The sequence below is a fragment of the Diabrotica virgifera genome, chromosome 5, assembly GCF_917563875.1.
Source record: "Diabrotica virgifera virgifera chromosome 5, PGI_DIABVI_V3a".
Lineage (NCBI taxonomy): Eukaryota > Metazoa > Arthropoda > Insecta > Coleoptera > Chrysomelidae > Diabrotica > Diabrotica virgifera.
The window spans coordinates 247,056,574-247,076,385 of NC_065447.1; positions in this window are offsets into that span (position 1 = coordinate 247,056,574).

Consider the following 19,812-nt stretch of genomic DNA (forward strand, 5'->3'; position numbering starts at 1 on the left):
TTATATTTACCTTATAAATTTCTCACAGTCCGTGCCTGTTTGCCCAGCCCACTCTAATGGACCCAATTCTTTTCCTTTCCATTTTCATATTTATGAAAATGCAAACAACTTCCTACATGTCGTTTTTGAAATAGGCGAGATCAAGATGTTTTTTGCGGATAAAATTCTCATTTGTATTCTGTCAAGACGTATGAGCTGAATATTACCAAAGAAAAAGTTGCTGAAGCTATTTTTGTTTGCCTATATTTATATTTGTGGTAACATCGACAATTTGTTTTCTTTGTAGGGTGTGACTAGGTGACTTGGAAATATGAGATGATATAGAACAGAAAAGAAATTTCGACACGGATGTTGTTAGTTTAAATTTTAAGACTTTGTCGATATTTAACATAGTATGTACTTACATATTTGTTGAAATGCAATGTGGCCATACGCAATTGAGAAGAAGAATATTTAAGAACTATATATTATTATGCAAATGATAATTTAACTCAGAGTTCTATCGTATCCTATATTCAGGTATTCAGAGGTATAACCAGGATGATCCTAAGGGGGGGTTACAACTACTTGATGGTCTCTGGGGGGTATGGAATAGTAATGGTGTTAAGCGTATAGAGCTCAAAGTACATCCAAATTGAGGGGGTTATAACCCCCAAAACCCCCCTGGTTACGCCTATGCAGGTATTCAATCAATGGTTCTATTAAATATCCTACATTGGACAGTGGACAATCAGACTACGGCAGCACTGTTTCAAACTTCAACGCTTTTTTCAAGCAGCTTTTTTAAAATTCATTTTAAAATACAATTTAGTAAATAAATTGTAATTAAAAAAGAGAATTAATTAATCAATTGAGAGAATACGAGAAATGATGGGAGTCACACAAACAATAATTGATGACATAAAAACAAAACAACTAATCATGTAGGTACCTACAGAGAATGCAGATGACAGGATCCAAAACAGATTTTGGCGTGGACACTACAAGGGAGTGTACAGTAAAGGAAAAAAAATTAAAGCAATGGAAAACCTTTGCGCTTCATTTTTCCGTCCGCCCGTTTGGTGTTAAATATATACATTTTAGGATACATATTACATATATTATAAAGTAAGGGTTTTTCCCTTACTGTACACCTCCCATCGGAAAAAAAAGAAAGCAATGGAAAACCTTTGCGCTTCATTTTTCCGTCCGCGCGTTTGGTGTTAAATATATACATTTTAGGATACATATTATATTATAAACTAAGGGTTTTTTCCCTTACTGTACAGGAGAACGAAAAGAGGAAGAAGCTGGAGGCTTGGAGGGAGGGAGTTGAAAAAGGAGAGGAGAATAGAGGAAAGAGAAATCCAATAAGAGTCGGAAGGCGTCGGAGAATGCTGTAAACCGATTTAGTAATAGTATTTTAATTAAAAGAAGAAAAAAAGAAATATTGATTGTTGAGTTTGGATGTTTATGAAAATATTGTATGTATTATTATAATTCAATAATGTATGTAGGTATATTAACAAGCATATTCGGGCTGTTCAGACGAAAAATTGCCTATACCCTACTTTATTTAAAATTTATATTTAAGAGGCATTACAGCAATGAAGTCAAAAATCTTGTGGTATGGGAATAAAAGTCAACAAGAGCTACCTGCCGACATTATTCTTCACTGATCATCAACTAATAATAGCAAACTTTGAAGAAGATTGAATGGAGAGGTCAGAGGTCGTCGTTATAGTATGCTGCGTTTGATTATAGAGGGCAAAATAAAAGGTAAAAGAGATAGACTAGGAAGAAGACGAACTTCCTGGTTACGAAATCTAAGGGAATGATTTAGTCCGAGTTCTAAGAGCCTTAAGATGCTACGTGTTCTCTACTTTGTTGTATGGAATGGAAAGCTGGACACTAAAAGTGGACAATATAAAGAAATTGGAATCATTTGAGATGTGGTGCTACAGAAGGATTTTGAACATAGCATGGATCCACCGAGTTACAAATATAGAAGTGTTAAGAAGGCTTCAAGAGGATTGCGAGGTGATAAATAACATCGAAACAAGAAAGCTGGAATATTTAAGCCACATTACCAGAGGTGCGAAATACGATATATCAAGGCTCACAAGTCAAGGTAAAATTAAGGTAAAAGATCCATAGGTAGAAGAAGAATTTCATGGCTGAGAAATCTAAGAGAGTGCTATAGTTGCAGCTCATTAGATATTTTCAAAGCAGCCGCCAATAAGGTACCGATAGCTACGATGATAGCCAACCTCCCATAGGAAAAGGAACTACAAGAAGAAGAAGAAGAAGGCTACAATTAGAGGCCGAGCAAGTAGCAAAGATTCCTGGAGAGACAAAAATATATGGCAATCGAAATGCGGGATGCGGCAGAAGCTCTAGGATCCCCGCCTATACCTAATAGTCAAAACGCCTTTTAGTAGTCAAGTAGTCAACAAACTATGTACATATAAACATCAACGTTCGTGGCCATACAACTTTGTATTATAGTCCAGAAAGCCATTGCGCATCCGCTAGGAAAAATATTCCGATTCGGATTTTTTGCACAATCTTACTCAAAAAGGACCCCTTTTAACAAATTTGCATGTTGCCAGGACCAAAAGTGGGTCAAAAATTTTTTAAACGTTTTTTTTGTTTTTTTTTTGTTTTTTTCCTAAAATTATATTTTTTGCATCGAACAAAGTTTTTTTTTGGGGTTTTTTGGATCATTTCAAACAGAAAAGGTCTTTAGTGACTTTTCTCTAAAGTTGATAGTTTTTGACATATAAGCGATTAAAAATTTCAAAATTGCCAAATCGGCCATTTTTAACTCTCAGAAACTATGAAAAAAACTGAAAATTTCGATGTTGCCAAGGTAAGAAGATATTCTTTGAACATCGATTGATGGAATCCCTAAGAGTTTTTTGCAATACAATATCGAAACCCCCTTTGTTTTTTCTTGATTGGCAACCGTTGCATGTATATGTAACATGCGTAAATATATGTGCGAAAAAATATTTCGATTCAATTTTTTTTCACCATCTTGCTTGAAAATATCCCCTCTTAACAAATTTGTATGTTGCCAGGATCAAAAAGTCAAAAAAGTTTTAAACGTTTGTTTTTTGTTTTTTCCTAAAACTAATTTTTTTGCATCGGACATTTTTTTTTAGGTTTTTTGGATCATTCCAAATAGAAAAAATTTTAAGTGACTTTTCTGTAAATGTGATAGTTTTCGAGATATAAGCGATTGAAATTTTAGAAATTGCAAAATCGGCCATTTTTAACCCTCAAAAACTATGTGAAACACCAAAAATTTCAATGATTCCAAGGTACGTAGATATTCTAAGAAAAACGATTGATGAAATCCCGAAGAGCTTATAGCAATACAATATCGAAAACCTCTTTGTTTTTTAATTGCTAATCAAGCGGGAGCGACACTATTTTCAACCGTTGCATGTGTATGTAAGTATATGTAATCGGAGAACATTTTAAGTTAAAAAAAATTGTTTAAATTTTTTTTGGCACATTTTTGACCCTGGCAACCTGCAAATTTGTTAATAGGGAACCTTTTTAGGCAAGATGGTGAAAAAAAATTGAATCGGAATATATTTACGCGTATTACATACAATGCTGTATACATGCAACGGTTAAAAATAGTGTAGCGACCGCTTGACTAGCAATTAAAAAACAAAGGGGTTTTCGATATTGCATTGCAAAAAGCTTTTCGGGACTTCATCAATCGATATTCTTAGAATATCTACGTACCTGTGTATCATTGAAATTTTCGGTTTTTTACATAATTTTTGAGGGTTTAAAATGGCCGATTTTGCAATTTTTAAATTTTCAATCGCTTATATCTCGAAAATTATCACATTTACAGAAAAGTCACTTAAAATATTTTCTATTTGGAATGATCCAAAAAACCTAAAAAAAAATTAGTTTTAGGAAAAAAACAAACGTTTAAAAATTTTTTTGACTTTTTGATCCTGGCAACATACAAATTTGTTAATAGGGGATATTTTCAAGCAAGATGGTGAAAAAAAAAAATTAAATCGTAATATTTTTCCGCACATATACAGAGAGAGTCTGTAATTTGGAATAAATTCAATATCTCAAATTCCAATTGTTTTTTTGAAAAATGCTCAAACCCTTGGATTAGTATTTCAAATTGTCCTTTTTGACATACAATAATAATGTATACAGGGTGTCCCAATTTAGATATATGACGTCATCGTTGATTTTCTTAAATGACAACACTGTCATTTTGATAGCTATTTTGATAGGGTGTGTAAAGTTATACACAACTGCAAAATATAAATTTTTTATTCTCTATAATTTTCAAGATAATAGAAAATAACAAAGTTATGTATGTAATTTGGAATAAATTCAATAATAAAAATACTAATTGTTTTTTTTTTTTGAAAAATACTCAGACTTGTCGATTAGTATTTCAAATTGTCATTTTTGACATAAAATAATAATGTATACAGGGTGTCCCAATTTAGAGATATGACGTCATCATTGATTTTCTTAAATGGCAACACTGTCATTTTGATAGCTATTTTGATAAGGTGTGTAAAGTTATATACAACTGTAAAATTTTAAATTTTTATTCCCTACCATTTACCAGATAATAAAAAATAAAGTTATGAAAAACAAGTAATCAAATAATAATTGAATTTAATTATTTCAAATAAGCAAATGCTCATAACGTTGCCCATTGACAATTTGACAATAATTGAGGGCAACATTATGAGTATTTGCTTAATTGAAATAATTAAATTCAATTATTATTTGATTACTAGTTTTTCATAACTTTGTTATTTTTTATTATCTTGTAAATGATAGGGAATAAAAATTTGAAATTTTGCAGTTGTTTATAACTTTATACACTCTATCAAAATAGCTATCGAAATGACAGTATCGCCTTTTAAAAAAATCAACGATGACGTCATATCTCTAAATTGGGACAACCTGTATACATTATTATTGTATGTCAAAAATGATAATTTGAAATACTAATCGATGGCTCTGAGCACTTTTCAGAAAAACAATTAGTATTTTAATTATGGAATTTATTCCAAATTACAGACATAACTTTGTTATTTTCTATTATCTTGTAAATGGTAGAGAATAAAAATTTGATATTTTGCAGTTGTGTATAACTTTACACACCCTATCAAAATAGCTATCAAAATGACAGTGTTGCCATTTAAGAAAATCAACGATGACGTCATATCTCCAAATTGGGACACCCTGTATACATTATTATTGTATGTCAAAAAGGACAATTTGAAATACTAATCGAAGGGTCTGAGCATTTTTCAAAAAAACAATTAGTATTTGAGATATTGAATTTATTCCAAATTACAGACTCTCTCTCTGTATTTACGAATGTTACATATACATGCAACGGTTGCCAATCAAGCGCCCGCTTGATTGGCAATTAAAAAACAAAGGGGTTTTTAACATTGTATTGCAAAAAACTCTTCGGGATTTCATCAATCGATGTTCAAAGAATATCTTCTTACCTTGGCAACATCGAAATTTTCAGTTTTCCACTTAGTTTCTGATGGTTAAAAATGGCTGATTTGGCAATTTTTAAATTTTTAATCGCTTATATTATGTCAAAAACAATCAACTTTAGAGAAAAGTCACTAAAGACCTTTTCTGTTTGAAATGATCCAAAAAACCTAAAAAAACTTTGTTCAATGCAAAAAAAAATAATTTAAGGAAAAAAACAAAAAAACGTTTAAAAAAATTTTGACTCACTCTTGAACCTGGCAACAATCAAATTTGTTAAAAGGGGTCCTTTTTGAGTAAGATTGTGCAAAAAATCCGAATAGGAATATTTTTCCTAGCGAATGGCTTTCTTGACTATTAGTACGTTGATGGTAAACAGTAAACAGTGATTCTGTGTTGTTCAAGTTATTTCTGAAACCAAATTGAGTTTCACTTATTTTAGCATCTAGTTTTTGATAGCTTATTATAGGTAGGTATGTCTGTTGGTGGATTATTCTTAAGAATACTGAATACTATCAAGGTGTGGCTCATGACACTTTTATTAAGATGATCAAATCAAAATCAAATGAAATGTTTTATTATATCCAACTAGTTTTATTTCCTTTTTATTAGTATTAAACTTAATTTAAGAATTAATAAATTACTTAATAATTTGTTGCGAATGTCGGTTTTAAATAAAAATTTACAAATCATTGATAGAAGCGAAGGTTAGATTGTTTATTACAGTACAGCGTTACGTGGCCTATTCCTAGTCGATTTTTCAGCCCACAATCATCTCGAACCGCCACTTACTTCTGAATATGGGTCTTTCTACCACATGGTTGCCCGTCGTGGGCTGCACTTTTGGTAAGGACGGCGCCCACCGACTTAGTGACGTCATCGTTGTTCTGCCTACGAAGATATTCGCCCGTGGGGACTGGATTCAATATGGTATTTTCGATAATAGCTTTTTATATACGGAGTGAACAAGAAAGTGGACGAATAAAAAAAATATGAAGATAAAACACAACATTTTCTTCGACGCGTTATTGTTTTTCGACTAAATTACTAACAAACAGTAATTACTCATCATCCTAAACCTGCAGAACTGGACAAAAAAATAGCTAATGCCTGGTTGCACCAATAGATCTTAAGCTTAAGCAGGGCTGGATTTACATATGAGCTGAATGGGATATAGCCTAGGGCGACAGAATTCAGGGGGCTTATGATTTGTTGGTGCAACCAGGCATGCCTGTGCTGATTATTGAACCGTCGTCTATTGAAAATTTTTCTGGAGGTAATACATGGTCGTATCTACAATAAATGCGATGAATACCTGGATGACACAGAGTTTGGTTTCCGTAACGGGTTTGGAACGAGAGAGGCACTGTTTGGAATGAACATACTTGCTCAATGATGTCGAGATATATCTGTAGACATATACTGTTGTTTTATTGGCTTCCAAAAGGCATTTGATCGTGTTAAGCACTCTATATTGATCGAAGCTCTTAAAGACATTGGCTTGGACGGCAGAGATGTTCGAATAATTGCAAATTTATATTGGAGTCAAACAACATCAGTTTTAGTAGATGGTGTGGAATCACAGGCTCTTATATTAAAAGAGGAGTACGGCAGGGATACCTCTTGTCACCGCCTCCGAAAGAATTCTCAGAAAAGCACTTTCTGAAAAACAAGAAGGAATACTACTTGTGAACGGTGAAGTCATCAGTAATTTACGATATGCGGACGATACAGTACTCCTAGCTTCTAGTCAAGAAGATCTGCAAACACTACTTGATAGTGTCGTCGAGAGTTGTAGGGAGGCAGGTCTGGATTTGAACATACGGAAAACCAAAATGCTCGTAATAAGTAAACAACAGCATATAAAACCGACTATCATCATCATCATCATCATTGGCTCGACAGCCCTTTCTGGGTCTTGGCCTGTTCCAGGATCCTTCTCCACTCTGATCTGTTTCGTGCTTTTTTTCTCCAGTTTTTTATTTTTAAGGTTTTTATATCATTTTCTATTTGTTCTAAATATCTCAGCTTCGGTCTTCCTCTTGTTCTTTTTCCTACTGGCATCTGTTTGAATATTTTGTTTGGTATTTCGCCTTCTTCCATTCTTTCTACTTGTCCCATCCAACGCAGCCGTCCTATTTTAATGAATGTTATGATATCTGGATCCTGGTATATTTCGTATAGTTCAAAGTTGTACCTTCTTCTCCAAATTCCATTTTCTTTTGTGCCCTTATATATGTGTCGCAAGATTTTTCTTTCAAAGGTGGCTAGCAATGTTTCCTCTCTTTTAGTGAGTGTCCAGGTTTCTGAGCCGTATGTGAGTACCGGTCTTATTAGGGTTTTGTATATTTGGCATTTTGTTTTCCTTGCGACGTTGTCTGATCTTAGTTGCCGAATTAAGCCATGATAACTTTTATTGGCAATAAATATTCGCCTCTTCACTTCCTCTGCTACGTTATTATCAGATGTAACTAGGGATCCCAAGTATGTAAAGTTTTTTACCCCCTCAATGTTGTATTCTCCTATTGTTATATTTTGTGGCTGCCTTATTTCTGTGTTTTTACTTACCTGCATATATTTTGTTTTGTTCTGGTTGATTTTCAGGCCACTATTTTGTGCAGCTCTTTCTATTTGATTGAATGCCTCTATCATTTCTCTTCTTGATCTTGCGATTATGTCAACATCATCTGCAAATGCTAGTATTTGCACGATTTTATTAATTATTGTTCCTCGAGTATTGACTGTTGTGTCCCTCATTATTTTCTCGAGTACAATGTTGAACAAGATGCATGATAGAGCGTCTCCCTGGCGTAGTCCCTTTTTCACATCTATTGTTTCCGTTAGTTCGTTTTGTATCCGGATTTTACTTTCTACTTTTAGAGATTCTTTTATCAGTTCTATTAGTTGTGTTGGTATATTAAATTCTTTCATTGCTTTTATTAAGAATTCTCGGTTTATATTGTCATATGCGCTTTCGAATTCTATGAAGAGATGTTTGGAACGGGTTTGGAACGAGAGAGGCACTGTTTGGAATGAACATACTTGCTCAATGATGTCGAGATATATCTGTAGACATATACTGTTGTTTTATTGGCTTCCAAAAGGCATTTGATCGTGTTAAGCACTCTATATTGATCGAAGCTCTTAAAGACATTGGCTTGGACGGCAGAGATGTTCGAATAATTACAAATTTATATTGGACTCAAACAACATCAGTTTTAGTAGATGGTGTGGAATCACAGGCTCTTAATATTAAAAGAGGAGTACGGCAGGGATACCTCTTGTCACCCCCTCCGAAAGAATTTTCAGAAAAGCACTTTCTGAAAAACAAGAAGGAATACTACTTGTGAACGGTGAAGTCATCAGTAATTTACGATATGCGGACGATACAGTACTCCTAGCTTCTAGTCAAGAAGATCTGCAAACACTACTTGATAGTGTCGTCGAGAGTTGTAGGGAGGCAGGTCTGGATCTGAACATACGGAAAACCAAAATGCTTGTAATAAGTAAACAACAGCATATAAAACCGTCTATATATGTAAATAATACCAAACTTAAGCAAGTTGATAAAATCGTTTGCCTTGGACAGCAATTAAATTGTAAAATAGAAAGTCACGGCGAAATTAGATCTAGGATAGAGCAGGCTAGATCCGCTTTTAGAAGGATGTCCAAGGTGTTATGTCTGTAACAGAGACCTAAAATTGGCATTGAGGATCCGCCTACTTCGCTGCTACGTGTAATAAAATCGATCCAAATCGCCTTGAAGCTTTCGAAATGTGGTGCTATAGAAAAATTTTAAAAGTTTCCTGGTTGGAGAAGATTCGAAACTCCACAATACTAAAACGTCTCAGCAAGACTACTGAGATCATAAAAAGCATCAAGCAGAGAAAGCTGGAGTATTTCGGACATGTAATGAGAGGTCCCAAATATAGGTTGCTACAAAATATCATGCAAGGAAAAATAGCAGACAAACGCAGTCCAGGACGAAGAAGAACCTCATGGTTGAAGAACTTGCGAGATTGGTATGGTGTTGATACAAGCATGCTATTTAGGGTGGCAGTGAATAAAATTAAGATAGCTATGATGGTAACCAACGTTCTGAAAGGACATGGTACATGAAGAAGAAGAAGAAACAGGCATAATTCCCTGAAACCGATAAGTATCATTTCATTTCTACTGAATCTTCTTCTTTGAAGTTTGGAGACGCGTTGATGTGGCAAAAATGGGATGTGTCGTCCAGCTAAAGTTTGGCAGGACAGATTTTCTCTCAAAAAATAAAAATGAGATTGGTGAACGCACTTGTATTCTCAATATTTAAACGGGACGGAAACTTGGTATTGGAGAAAATTGCTACGCATACCTTGGAGAGCTCATAGAACAAATAGAATAAAATAGAATAGAAATATGCTTTATTGTCATGAAAAATTTAACAATTTTATAGACAAAGCTTACAAGAATCATAAATAAAAACAATAACAAATACAATTTACTAAAATTATACAAATCGTCAATATAAATAAAACATAATAAAGTCAGTAACAATCTACTGCAAAATTTAAAAAAATTGCAAATTGCGTAATCTACCTTAAGAAATTTAATAAGTAATTTATTAAGTTATGCTGCTGCATATGACACTCAAATATAGATTAAGATTCTACTTATACATAACAATACTGTAATTTCTTAGTTATTGGTTAAGAAACTCTGCTATTGAATAATATGGTCTTTCAGATAAATAGGCTTTAGTCATTTTACGGAACTTGGGGAAAGATGTTGCAGATTTAAGTTGTAGAGGGAGATGGTTGTATAGTTTTTTTGCAGAATATAATATAGATTCCTTTACTAACTCACTGGACGGGATCGGTAAATAGATGTCAAAAGTAGAATTTCTGGTGGAATAGTCATGTCTAGGTCTTTCTGGAAAAACATGTAAATGTTTACGAATTAAGCAAACAGTTTCTAAAATATATAAAGAAGGTAATGTTAGAATTTTGTGATCTTTGAAGTAGCTTCTGCAATGTGTTGTTCTTCTGAGGCCAAACAGATATCTGATTGCTCTTTTTTGCAATTTAAAAATAACATCGGATTGGGCAGCTGTACCAAAACCCCAAAAAGGCAGACCATATCGAAGATGGGACTCGAACAATGAAAAGTATGTTATTTTGGAAGAGGCTAAATCCATTTCCTTAGAGACAGATCTTATTGCAAAGCAAGCTGAGGATAGTTTCTTGCTTAACACATCGATATGAAGGGACCATTTAAGGTTTCTATCTAAAAAAATACCAAGAAACTTTACAGAATCAACGATACTGATCTAGCTGTTATGAAGAGGTAAGGGTTGAAGAGTTCCTTTATAGGGTAATGCTACTGTTTTATCTACGTTAAAAGAGAGTAAATTAGAATCTGACCAGGATTTTATTGTGAGTAGATCAGAAGTTATAGTAGCATGAAGAGTTGCGATATTTGAGTTGTTCCAAGTGATACTGGTATCGTCAGCAAAAAGAAAAACTTTTCCATCGATTTTTAAACTAGTGATGTCATTAATAAAGATAAGAAAAAGTAGAGGACCCAATACTGAACCTTGCGGTACCTCACATACAACATTTTTGAGACTAGAGTCTGTATCATTTGCTCTAACCAGTTGTTTCCTATTTTCCAAGTAAGATTGAAACCAGTTCAAAGAAATACCTCAAATTCCATAGAAATCTAGTTTTTTTATCAAAATGTCGTGATTTACACAATCAAAAGCTTTGGCATAATCACAAAAAACAGTGGCAGTGTGGAGATTATTGTTTAATGCTTGATAAACCTCATGTAGTACAGAAAACATGGCATCGGTGGTAATACATTTATTATTTAAAAATCCAAACTGATTTTGTGATAAAATCTTGTTATCAACGAGAAAGGAATGTTTCCAGTCTTAACCAACTTGACATTAAAAAAAGGGTGTCCACAACATGTGAATTTGTGAACATGTCTGCAGCAAATTAAACAGTTCGTTGGTCACGTGGTTCGAAGAGGTAACGATAATCTAGCTATAGAGATAAATTGTTGAGGGGAAAAGACCAAGAGTGACTGACTATCAGCTATCTCTCCTAGGATAAAATGGTGGGGTGATACACCCACGCCATGAAAAAAGTTTTAATGTGTTTGTAGCGTTTATGCGACCGGTTTTCTGGTTTTCTGTTTGGGGGTTTGTACTCATTGTAATGCAACTTAATATTATCAAGATGCTCACGCATATGCCTCAAGTAGTGGTACCATTTCCATTGTGGTACTTTTTTCTAATTGACCATTAGCTCTGAATATGACATTTTTGTCGAAATTCTAAGTAAAATTTGTTATATCATGTTATTAAAATAAATAAATACTTTTGGAGTTATTAAAGATCAAAGATTTGTCTATTTAAGAGCATATGCGTGAAGTTACGGATGATAAAAAGAACATATTAATTAATTGTATGTTAGTAAAATATTATTTTTATATTATTTCGATATTTAATTGAATTTTTTCTATCAATATAAACTGAATATGTCCAGAAACTGGGAGTGTCCAATAATGGGTACATTTGACATATTCGAATACACTTTTGCTAAAATTATAATATAGAAATAATATAAAAATAATATTTTAGTAACATACAATTAATTAATATGTTCATTTTATCATCCGTAACTTCACGCATGTGCTCTTAAACAGACAAATCTTTGATCTTAAATAACTCAAAAAGTATTGATTTATGTATTTTAATAACGATATAACAATCAAGTATATTCAAATGGGAAATAAGCCACAATTTTACCTAAAAATGATTTTATTAACGTTTCGACGCCCAAGTCGGGTGTCGTTGTCAAAATACAAAATAAAATCATTTTTAGGTAAAATTGTGGCTTATTTCCCATTTGAATATACTTGATTATAAAAATGCCACAAGAAAATAGCTTCAGAACAACATTATGATATAACAAATTTTACTTATATATTGTCCGTCTATCGATTTGTGGAGTTATTTTTAATAAAATAGTTTTCACCCCCGAGAAGGGGTGGTATCCACCCCCAGGGTAAAAGTGCAAGTTGGCACCAAATCATTTTTATTTCTTGAGGTATGCTCTAACTAGTCACCAATTTTCATGCAAATCGATGAAGGTTTAACAAAATAGGAGGTGAAAACCTTTAAAGACTACACTAACTTTCCCCTTTCATCCCTTATTGCTACTTCCTGTATCCACTGAGGTGTCAGCCTGAAAGGGGTCATAATAATTATCAATATACAATAGACACATTTCACATGCCAAACTCCATATTACTTATGACGATGATTTTTCGGCTCTAGCTCGTAGACTATAAAGCTGATAATGGAAGCCAAGATTAAGGGTGGACGCTAGAGATGTTGAAAAGTATCTATTCGTTACAAAGTACTCGTTACTTACAAATACCGATAGTAACGATTACTGTACAGAGAGGCAAATCGTTACTTTGATTACTTTGATTACTCTGATTACTTCGTACCAATCGTATCAGAGCGAGTAACGACTATTGTATCTACAACCAGTACACTTGATTAGTTTCTACCAATCGTATCTCAGCGAGTAACAGACGGGACCGGTATTTTACGAGTGTTATCTAATATCGTTATCGGTATGAAACGTTTTAAGGGTGTGAGGACTTACTGAGAAATACGATTCTCCATATGATTAGCGGTACTCAAATACAAAAGTAACAAAAGAAATCATAGTAATCAAATCATTTTTATCCCTTAAACATATTGGTGAAGGTCGTTGTTATATCGGAATGCCTATACAAAATACCTACCTACTGAGAAATACGATTCTCGATATGATTACCGGTACTCAAATACAAAAGTAACAAAAGTAATCATAGTAATCATAGTAATCAAAGTAATGAATACTATAAATGATTACTTTATACAAAAGTAACGAATACTCGAAAGTAACTATAATCAACATCACTAGGTGGACGCAGCTGTGGTAGATGATAGTTGAAGTGAAGTTATGGCATTTGAGGGTAAAAGAATGATAAAATAACAAAACTTTATAAGACACTAGTAGGTCTGGACCCCGCGTATGAAAAAAAAGTTGATTAATAGCAAGCTGAAAATTTGTTAAGAGCTTAAGGGTGTCTATTCGGATAAACTTTGATATATGGGAACACTGTAACAGGGGCAGTTTTAATTGTGGAACATGTTGAAAATTTGGAACGGTCACACCACGAAAACGGCACATTTATTTTGTCCGACAGAACAGATTTAATCTCTCCAAACAGAGATTAAACTCTCATGCAAAAATCAGACTGCTATTTATCACCTGTCATAATTCCTGTCATTTGACATATTCTACATGTTCCACTCATTAAAACGCCCATTTGGTGATAAATAGCAGTCTGATTTTTGCATGAGAGTTTAATCTCTGTCCGGAGAGTTTAAGTCTGTTCTGTCGGACAAAATAAATGTGCCGTTTTCGTGGTGTGACCATTCCAAATTTTCAACCTGTTCCACAAATAAAACTGCCCCTGTTCCAGTGTTCCCATATATCAAAGTTTATCCGACTAGACACCCTTAAGCTATTACCAAATTTTCAGCTTGCTATTAATCAACTTTTTTTTCATACGCGGGATCCAGACCTATAGCCACATCTACCCTGTTATAAGAATGTGAAAGTTGGGTAGTGACGTAAAGTAAATGGAAAGTGGAAACAACATATAAATAAAATGGAGGAAAATCATCTACAACTAAATAAATACGCAATTACAAACCAAAAGCAAGAACTATAGGACGCTCCTTTAGAAAAAATTAAGCCGGAACAAGTAAAGGAGACCAAATCCTGGAATGAAGAAGATTTTAATTACTCGATACATAATCAGAAATAGATATAAGACGTGCTTCAAGGTAATCAAATTATAATTTGAGAAATAACTGTGTTTGTCGAACTGATAACCTCTCTTATCAGTTGTAATTTTATGGGGACTTTCAAACCAAAATAGGCAACAAAAACATTCTTTACATAAACCAATTATAAATTTTAACTAATTACTGTTAACAAAAATAAACTGTGGATGTAATAAATAATTGCAATCGGAATCGGAATGACAAAGTATTTCTTCATATTATTTATAATTGGCAAAGGATGTTTAAAATAAAGTCTCCTTATAATAAATACGTTATAATTACGTAAAAAAACTTTTTGTCTGTGTGTACTATTGTTTATATGTATAAATGTTCCAGCTATTCAAGCCACCAAAGAAAAAAAGTAATATTTCCAGAAATATAACTAAGAAACTATTAGTGGAGTCAATGAAGGTGGATATGAGTTATTACCTTAGATTTCGTTGAACCTCCATCGATTTTCATAAAAATTGGTGAGTGGTTAAAGGATACCTGAAGGAACAAAGGTGACATAGTGCCAACTTGCGCTTTTTGCAGTTTAGGGGTGAAATACACCTCTTTTTTAAAAATTATTTTTTAGATTTCTGAAAGTGCAGTCACTGTAAGTTTTCACTTCCTATTTCGTTGAACCTTCATCGATATTCATGAAAATCGGTAAGTAGTTAGAGGATACCTCAAGCAATAAAAGTTATATAGCATCAACTTGCGCTTTTGCATTTTAGGGGTGCAATACACCCCTACTTTTTAAATTGTAAAAAATGCAGATTTCCGCATTATGGCGCAAGTAATCTTTAATTAAGAAAAATAAATATTTGTTTTATAATTATGTGCATGAATTACATTTTTTTTTAATTTTTCAAACCTTATAGTAACCAAAAATTCGAAAATTAACAAGTCGAAAATCACGAAAACCTCTTTTTTCTATATTTCTGAAAGTGTAGTCACTGAATGTTTTCACCCACGATTTCTTTGAACCTCCATCGATTTTCATGAAAATTGTTGATTAGTTAGAGGATACCTCAAAAAACAAAAGTGATATGGCACCAAGTTGCGCTTTCTGCATTTTAGGGGTGAAATCCACCTTTTTTTTAATGATAAAAATGCAGATTTCAGCATTCTGGCTCAAGCAATCTCGTTTAATTAAGTAAAATAAATATTTTTTTACATTTATGTGCATGATTTATAATTTTTATTAATTTTTCAAACCTTATAGCAACCAAAAATCAGAAAATTAGCAAATCGATAATCACGAAAAAAATTATTCTTTTATATTTCCAAAAAGGCAGTCACTGAAGGTTTTCACCCCTGATGTCGTTGAACCTCCATTAATTTTCATGAAAATTGGTACGTAGTTAGAGGATACCTCAAGAAACAAAAATGATAGGGTACCAACTTGCGCTTTTATCCTGGGGGTGGATGTTACCCCTTCTCATGGGTGAACACTATTTTATTAAAAATAACCCCATAATTAGATAAGAGGAGTAAATTCTAAGCAAACTTTCTTTTATCAAGTTTATAAATTTTTTATTTAAATAATATTTCATAATTTAATAAAATATTATTGGTACAGTAAAACCTTCCAATAACGGCCACTAAAAATAGAAAACAATTGGCCGTTATAGAAATGTGGCCGCTAATGCTAGGTTTCCTTTTCCACAAATACATAAAATATAATTGAACATTTATTTATTTTAGTAATTAAAGCAAATCTAATTAAATATAATTCTACAAACAAACGGAACATACTAAAACTAAATTCAATTTACTACAATATAAAACAATATCTATACGAAAAAACAACTACAAGAAAAACAGAATTTTTGTTTGTTTTACATTTTTTTAGATAAACGAAACATACTAAAACTAGTTTAATATAGGTAATACATAATATAAAACAACATACTATAGCTACTACGAAAAATACGCTTATCACTAAAGTATCGTCGTGCTTTCATGCCATATTCAACAAAACCAACTTGGTACGGCCTTTAATTAGATATCGCAAATCACTTTGGCTGATTTTGTCTGCATATATATTATGTTTGAAGAATCCCTTTTTTTTGTGAGACTGGATATAGGATATTTCTCAAGTATGAATTCACATTCATGGTATATCGTTGCTATACAGGGATAATAATCTGTGCAATGTTACGGTACAGGCTACGTTAAATATGAAGTAAATGTGGAAGATATACACTGGTTATTCATTTCAATTTAATTTGATTGTTTTTTAATCGTTTACAATATTTAAAATAATTAAAGACATAAAGTTAGGGATTTCAAAAATAAATTCAGTTCTCACTGGCAGGGTGGGAAATAATAAAGTGCCATACAATAACATTTCATTATAATGCTCATTACAGGCATTACAGGCTGCTCCGTTTGAGAAAACTCATACTCTCAAACTTTGAGAAAACATTCAGTTTCGACCAACCCTGTATTAGCTAAAATTAAACGTTTTGCTAGATTAATAATTTTTAACAATAATAGACTATATTAAAAATCACTTGAACATAAATTGATTTTCTGATGTCAAATCACTACAATTATACAGGGGGTGAATATTGCTATGAAATTTGAAAAAAAAACGTAATTATATTTTAAACTACTTCGTATAACATCACAAAACCTGATATTTTAAGAAATAAAACATAGAGGAGAATCCAAAAATGTAAAAATATACAGGGTGTTCCATTAAACAAAAGATAATTTTGTTTCACCCTGTCAATATGGGTGGCCCTGTATATTTGGAAATGTATTTAAATTCTGATATTATCTATGCCCCAATCTCACCTAAATAAACTTTTTTCGTATCTCCTACAACAAACGACTAATTGGACTTCCCACAACTTGTACACATACACAAAATCTCCGCTATAAAATTTTTTCAAAGAAAATGTTATTGGTTTTTTTAAAATAACTCCGTTAATTTTTGAAATATGAGATTTATCCAAAAACCGTTACAAAGCTAAGTAAAAGGTCTATAAGACTGTATTAAACATAATTTTCTATATCATTTATTTTTTTTTAAATACAAGGTGAAAGGGCCCCGGTTACATGGTTCTCGCAGTAAAATTTAGGTTTTAAATGTTTCTATCTCGGTTATTTTTTGTCGTGAAAAAATATTAAAAAAAGAAGAAGCTTAAATAAAGTTAAAACTAAAATTTTGTTCTGTACCAATTTTTAAGTATATCGAGTATTTTTGGAGTTATTATCAAAAGAAAATGAAACTCACGAAAATTTGAAAAATTCTAATTTTTTTTAATCGTATTTTTTTTCAAAAATATGCATTCTAAACCGGTCAAAATTGTTGAAGTTATTACTCATGTTAAAATAAATAAAGTTTTAAATGGGTTACTATAAATTTTAATTTTTGTGGAAATGACGTATGTTTCATTTTTCATTCTTCCCTAAGAAATCTGAAAGGGTCCTCTTATTTCCATCATAACTTGCTTAATTTTGATGATATCGACTTCTTATATAGCTTTTTGATAGTTACCTTTAAGTACTTTATTAAAATGTTTAGTATCTATATTTAACAAAGTGCATCGTTTTCCTGTTATTTAAGCTTGAATACTAAGATTTGAGTACTCGCGGAAAAAAATATACATTCAATTGCATATAACTCACTTTGTATATGTAATAAAGGATTTTTAGAATAAGGAGCTTATTTATTTTTATATTATCTTCGATTTTGGTAATAACAAGTTTTTTAAAGAAACTTATGGTTTTTGAGTTATTTATGAAAAACTGCTTTAAAACATGGATTTTTTTCAGGAAAAATCAAAACTTTTGATCTTTAATAACTCAAAAACTATTGATTTATTGGAATAACTTTATATAACAAATTTTACTTATAATTTGTCCCTCTATCGATTAGTGGTATTATTTTTAATAAAATAATTTCCACCCCCGAGAAGGGGTGGCATCCCCCCCCCAGGGTAAAAGCGCAAGTTGGCACCATGTCACCTTTGATTCTTGAGGTATCCTCTACATACTTACCAATTTTCATGAAAATCGACGGAGGTTCAACGAAATCGGAGGTGAAAACCTTCATTGACTCCACTATATGAACTCATATCCTATGTAGTCTGGGCAGATTATCGGAGAATAGGCCATTTTTGAGAAAAGTTATTTACCAGCAATTTTATTGCTGGAATCGAATCTTATGATTGTATATATTAATAATATAGTTATGCAAAGTCCGCAGATAGTTTCTTTTTATAGTTTTTTATAGTTTTTATATAAACAAAATGGCGCCGGAAAATCGTGTTTTTTTCAATTTTTGCTCTATATAACTCCAAAGATTTTAACTTTACACCAAAAACACCCAAATAAAAATTCACCGTAATTAAATTCTGCATAGAGACATGTTTTTCCCGATTTACTTCGACGAAAATTTTCCCCGGAAAATGCGTTGAGTTGGTTTTTCCAACAAAATCTTTAATTTTCAACTAAAATTTTAGATAAGTAATTGTTTATCAATAATTAAATAACTTAGTAATATAAAAGCTCTTTTAGTATAGATTATAATTCCAGAAGCCGATGGAAATTGAATGAACAGTTTAGCAACAATTGAATTGTAAATTAAAAATTTACGGTCGCTATAATAATTCCAATCAAAAATTAGATTGGAGACAATGTATTGAGACAAAACAAGTTCAAAATCGGTATACGTTAAAAAATGCATTTTCTCGGCTTCCCATGGAGCAATTTTCTTCATTCTTTTTTTGTTCCCAAGTAACTCGAGTAGAGCCATCTAACTAACGCATTATTAAATGTCAAAGTTGCTTTTGTTTTTTTATAATTTATTTATTTATTATAACAAAAATTTTTAATTTGTTTAAATAAAGATTGTTTAAATAATTATACAGCTTTCAAATGAGAATATTTGTGGTTTTAACGTTAAAATGTACACTTGTAATAAGTTTATCTAAAAATGTCTACAACTGGAAAAAATATGAAGTTTTCTTTTCTTATAAATAAATTAATATATTATAACAAAACAAAAGCCAGTTTGACATTTAATAATGCGTTAGTTAGATGGCTCTACTCTAGCTACTTGGAAACAAAAAAAGAATGAAGAAAATTGCTCCATGGGAAGCCGAGAAAATGCATTTTTTAACGTATACCGATTGTAAACTTTGAGATTACATTTTCTCCAACCTAATTTTTGATTGGAATTTTGCTATTTTTGGCAATTTTCACTAGTAATATCGAAGTTTTTACTATAATAATATATGTTATGAGTATTTTAAAGATATTAAAATGGGTGTGGAGAAAGAGGACAAAAATAAAAAGGTGATGGTTATGATCCTATTGTTTATATCTTTGCCGTAAATGCCGGTCAACTTTGACCGGTTGTATCTCAGGGTAATCTCACAATTAAACGTTTTTTCTTTTAGAAGAAG